Source organism: Megalobrama amblycephala, linkage group LG12 (genome assembly GCF_018812025.1).
Source record: "Megalobrama amblycephala isolate DHTTF-2021 linkage group LG12, ASM1881202v1, whole genome shotgun sequence".
NCBI lineage: Eukaryota > Metazoa > Chordata > Actinopteri > Cypriniformes > Xenocyprididae > Megalobrama > Megalobrama amblycephala.
In genome coordinates this window covers 4,263,894-4,270,000 of record NC_063055.1, presented here as the reverse complement: position 1 = coordinate 4,270,000, position 6,107 = coordinate 4,263,894, and the positions used below count along the sequence as shown (strand labels likewise).

At 36.9% G+C, this 6,107-nt stretch overlaps 1 protein-coding gene across 2 annotated transcripts in view; it reads right to left on the bottom strand.

Moving 5' to 3' along the window:
• Positions 1 to 6,107, bottom strand: part of LOC125279577 (leucine-rich repeat transmembrane neuronal protein 4) — a 132,936-nt gene that overhangs the window by 109,658 nt on the left and 17,171 nt on the right. The window lies entirely within an intron of this gene.

Here is a 6,107-nt window from a genome sequence, read left to right as displayed (position 1 = left end):
GTTACGAATCACTCACTGACTGAGGAGAAAGACGGACAGAAATGGAAGAAAGGGAACAGGAGACTGACCTAAAAAAAACAGGGAGAAGCAGAGAAAGAAATAAAAGGCAGAAGGGACTCTTGCAGCGCGTCTAGCTGCCCCGCTTCGGGTCGCATCATTAAATGTGCTCGGGTGCAAAGTGACTCATCACTCGTTGACATTCCGCTGCGGTTCCAAGACACAGAGTGTTGTTTTTTACAGCTAGAAGACGTGGGAGCAGGAACGGGTGGGCCGAAGAAAGTGGAAAGGTGGGACGCAGACAAGATGTCGCTCCACCTGACAGTCACGAATGCATAAAGTGCTGTTAAAACTTTAATCGACTCATTTCAGGGGCGAAAAATAGCAAATGCCTCCATGTTAGGGCCAAACCGATGAGAGTTGCTTCTAGCACACAGGACAAAAAAGATCTTATTAGGTTTTAACGGCCCCTTAAGGAGCCGCAAGGCCTTTGGATCACAGAAAAGGAAAAAAAGATGAGGAGATATTAGTTATTCTAGCCGTAGGAAACACGATTAGGGTTTAACACTCATTGGTCCCATGCTGCATTTCCAAACGAAAGTCAAGATTGATAGACAGGCCACATTCTCACCGAAAACTCTTCGGAACAGACTCAACACGTTGCATCTTTTTGATGGGTGCCACGCTGCCCGGATGTTAAATAATTTAGAATATTGCTGAGAAACATCTTTATCACATTTGTGCTGGTTTGTGCATTGGAATGAAAGTGCGCTTTATGGTTCATGATATAATCATGTGGCTCTTAAGTCATTAAAGCCACACTGCAGGTCTTGACGCCCAATTCCGATTCAGTGACTATAGACCTAATTTGTGTTTGCAAACAACGATGATGATTTTTTGTTGGCGGAGCCTACCTGGTGGCAGAAAATGACAGTTCTGCAGTAGCAGTCTATGAAAGCCACAGAATAAAAGATTTAAAAAAAAGATAATTTTTTTCTTAGAAGGAAAAAACAGAATTGTGAGATATACTCATTATTCTGTCTTTTTCCTTGAGAATTGCGAGTTTATATCCCGTAATTCTGACTTTTATCCCCTCAGAATTGTGATATACAAGCTTATAAATACAAGCTACTAAAAACGTATTTAAAAAGTTAATGTGATTTCAGTGACTCGAGAATACTTTTTGTGCACCAAAAAAACTAAATAACTTTATTCAACAATATCTAGTGATGGGTGATTTCAAAACACTGCTTCATGAAGCTTCGAAGCTTTATGAATCTTTTGTTTCGAATCACTGGTTCGGATCGTGTATCAAACTGGCAAAGTCATGTGATTTCAGTAAACAAGGCTTCATTACGTCATAAGTGTTTCAAAATTTCAATGGTTCACCACTGGGGGGCGTGACTTTGGCAGTTTGATTCATGCTCTGAACCAGTGATTTGAAACAAAAGATTCGTAAAGCTTCAAAGCTTCATGAAGGAGCGTTTTGAAATCGCCCATCACTAGATATTGTTGAATAAAGTCGTTATTTAGTTTTTTTGCCGCACAAAAAGTATTCTCGTCGCTTCATAACATTAAGGTTGAACCACTGTAGTCACATGAACTGTTTTAAATACATCTTTAGTAGCTTTCTGGGCATTGAAAGTGTTAATTGTCTTGCTGGCTATGGAGGCCTCACTGAGCCATCGGACTTCATCAAAAATATCTTAGTTTGTGTTCTGAAGATGAACGAAGGTCTTACAGGTGTGGAACGACATGAGGGTGAGTAATTAATGATAGAATTTTCATTTTTGGGTGAACTAACCCTTTAAAGGTCAGCAAAACATTGGTTTGTGCCTTCGTCCTTCATTGTACCAATGAAGAGAGTCATGTGATCACGGTCGGTGTCCACCTGAGTTGACGTCATCCGTCACCGTCACTTTTTCAATGACGTATGACTCGCATTGATGGGGAATATCTGATCTGTCCGCTTGCACTGCAGATGCAAATGCACGTATCCGATTAATATCAAATTTATTTCCTCATATGAATGAGGCCTGAAACCGATCTGAGTATATCTGAATCCATGTGCTTTTTTCCTGCTTACATATTCGAGGTTTATACCCAACAAAGAGAGATGTTTCTTTAAGAGAGCAAAATGAAATATTACTCAATAGGAATATCACTGCATGAATAAATAATATTGTCATCAAGTTGTCTTTATCACACATACATATTCTCTATCAAAACTATCTGACGGATTCAATCTAATAGACACTGCATGGCCAGAGAAAATACATGTCAAGACTTGCGAGAGACGGTTAACGGTTGACTTACTTTGGTCAGAACTGGATCAACTGGGGGTTTGGGCCCTAAATTAAAATGAAATCACCTTCCTGTCAATCAGCTCAGTGGACCACAGCAGAGAATCGAATGCAGTGCTGATATAAGAGGAAAAATGACATGTGAGAGCATTTGAGCAAAGAGTCCAAGAAAGATGTCTTGTGTGAAGAGGTCCAGGACTTCATTTGTACCAGAACAAGCCAGATCCAGCACCTCATATATATTTAAAGGAAATGCATGCTATAATCTGTACATATGTTTTTTGAAATATAAAGTATAATAAAAATAGTTCAGGTTGATAAATAACATGTTCTCAAGTGTCTTGCAACCTAATAACATCCTGACGCCAAAACCAGTACTATATATTGTTGTCAAAAATGCCAACTTCATTACCAATTTTAAAAATGTGATGATACAAGCTTTTCCCCCTAGCATTTTCGAGCGCCGCTTAGCGGATTCTTAAACACCTCTGATTGGCCATTGTGTTCATGAGCTCATCAGATATGTCTGTGATTGGCTACAATGATCAACACTTCAAAAACATGTTGTAAATAAACATCAATGACACTCTTCACCAAGCGCTTACACAGATACACGTGGGAGCGTTTGAAAGCAGACGTCTTTCAGTGGATATATTAGGGATCCGCTGATATATGCCTGATTTCAGATTTTTTAAATTTCAGTACCAACTTGGTACCGAAGTCGGTATTTTTGACAACACTAGTACTATATATAGAGGATTTGAGAGCTGCAGCAAAGGCCAATCAGTGAATGACGACTTAAATTTCAATCTATTAAAAAAGGTTTAATTTGACCGTTTGTAGCTCTGGTTATATTCTGTACCATTAATTAAAATGTTTTCTTGGTTAAGACTACGGACTACTGTATATCAGTAACACTTTACAGTATGGTTCTATAAATTAACTTTAGAAAATGAAATAGCTAACATGAACTCTTTATCTCATTTAATGTCACTTTCAACATACACAACCATTCAAAAGTTTGGGGTTGGTAAGATTTTTTGAAATGTTTATGAAATAAGTCTCTTATGTTCGCCAAGGCTGTATTTATTTGATCAAAAATACAGTAAAAACAGCAATACTGTGAAATATTTTTACGGTTCAAAATAGCTGTTTTCAATTGTAATATGTTTTAAAATAAAAATGTATTCATGTGATCAAAGCTGAATTTTCAGTGTCACATGATCCTTCAGAAATCATTCTAATATGCTGATTTGCTGCTCAATTTTTTTTTGTTGAAAAAGAAAACAGTTGTGCTACTTCATATTTTTTTTGGAAAGAGTGTTTTTTCAGGATTCTTTGATGAATAGAAAGTTAAAAAAACAACATTTTTACATTAGAAATTACTTGTAGCATTATACGTGTCTTTAACGGTCACTTTTGATCATCCTTGCTGAATAAAAAATGTCATGACTCCTAATACAACTAATGTTAACAAACCGTGACTGAATATTGCACAACACTGGATTCATCATCCAGTCTTTGTCCAGGAATCCACATTTACACATTAAGCACTAAAGAGAACAGACCTTGCCAATTGACCTTCTTCCCAAATGCAAAAGCGTGGATCAATTGACATTTTCTGTTGCACTTGAAGCGTAGTTAGGAGATTAGTGCTGAATAGTTTTTTCTCTAATCAGACTATACCTAACTAGTTTCCATCAAACTGTGCTAAAAAACGAATCGGTTCCAGAAGAGGTGCTCTTGAGTTCTGTTACGCATGCAGCTGTGGGTCTGGATTCAATCCCACGCTCAATAAAGGCACCTGAGCCATGTGGCCAGCCAAAACAAAGCTTTTACACTCAACTGCAACAATGAAGGTGATGCCCTCCTCACAGCTGCGTGCGTCTCTGCCAGGCAACGAGAGCACAGACAGACAAGGGTGCATCTCCGCCACACTGTGCGTGTGTGTGTGTGTGTGTGTGTCTGTGTGTCTCGCACTGTTTATCACACTCCAAAAACACTGCCAAAACCAGGACGGCCGCGGTAGAGAAGAGAAGGAGATTGAAAGGGGATGCATTTGCTTTCTTTTCCTGTCCCTTGTGCGTTAACAAGGGTCTTTAAAGGGGGTCATATAATGGAAAACGAGGATTCCCTTGCTATTTTGAAATAAACTAGTTCAATCTACTATGTAGATGTGTACTGAATTAAATATTTACATGCAAAGCTCCCTCCTTTAGTCCACCCAGGGCATTTACTGAAACTGTACTGCAAAAACAATTCAGAAACCATCTTATTTGTGACATCACAACCATGTACTCATTAACATATCATTATTGTGATGAAAGTCAACATGAAAACAAAATGCTCTCCAATTGTGTTCTTAATTCTCATTTCTTGTCTTATTGTGAACAGTTCATCAGTGCTTGTTCTTTCAATGGAAAAAAAAAATGTTTTTGTTTTCATCAAAATCTGATTTTGATGAAAACAAAAACATTTTTTTTTTTTTTTTAAATATTATCTCTCCAACCATGTTATATTGAACCTTTCACAATCAAAGCAATTTTCAATGAATTATATTAAATCCCACCAACTTTTTTTTTTTTTTTTTTTTTTTTACACTGAATATTCTCATCCACTTCATGGAGGTGAAAGTAAAATTGATAAAAAGCTGATTTCATGCTACTAAAAAATCACCAAAAAAACACGTAAGTGAGCAAAAAGTTTGAAGAAAAGTGAAGAGAAATGATCCTGCAACATTTTTGTCAGTTTGTTCTCTAATTTAATGAAATCTTGGCAATTTTAAGAGTGACAAAAGTGTCGAAATAACACTGTATTTTCTAGATTGTATCTAAATCATTTTCGGATTATGAGATTCAGAGGAGATAATTATGTTTAAATCACTTATATAATAAAAAAGGAAAACAAACTAGGAGAGAACAGAAGGGTTTCATTTCATTAGGCACATCTGCAGAGTTTGCTGAAGTATAGCCTATCTACCAGAATCAAATAAATGATGAAATCTCTCATGGACTCACCTAGAATCAATATCACAAGTGCTTTCATCCTGGTTAAACCATCTTTCTGACAGTATCAGCAGCGTTCCAGCCATCTAGGGTCAAGACTTACGACAACCCTCTGAATGATACCTTTTGTCTCGAGCGCTTGGCTGAATGGAACTGTATAATTGGATTTCATTATCAATTCATTAATTCACTAGAGGTCTGACTTTGCCTGAGAGCCACCACTGTGGCTTAGGCTTTAAACACTCATCAGTGACTTTTATTTTATCTGACCTGACAGGTCAGTGCTATAAAATGCTCTGTTTCCTTACTTTATAAAACTATAGAAAGAGAAAAGTAGAAAAGTAAGTGAAACACTAAAGCTGCTCTATAGTCAAGAGTTGTTAAAGGCCAAACTTGACTTTAATAATAAATGTTCCTGGTCTTTTCATACACAATTCATTGGTACATGCTATTCTAAAAAAATAAATAAATAAAATAAAATAAAATAAAATAAAATAAAATAAAATAAAAAAAAAAAAATTAAATTAAAATAAAAATGTCCACGACTGTAGTGCCAGCTAAACAACTGCTATTGAGATGAATGGGAAAGCTCCCTCCAGTTGTATTAGAATGCCTCGATGTAACCAAGGCCACACGGGAAGAGAATAACATGAGCATAATATCACAACCACAATCCAATGGTATAAAATGAAGTCCCGCCCTAGATTACAACAACTTGACTAGCAGTAACATCAATGAAGACACATTCAGCCTGAGGACACATTATGGCTGCTTGTACCCTGCATTACTTCTACAATCAAGG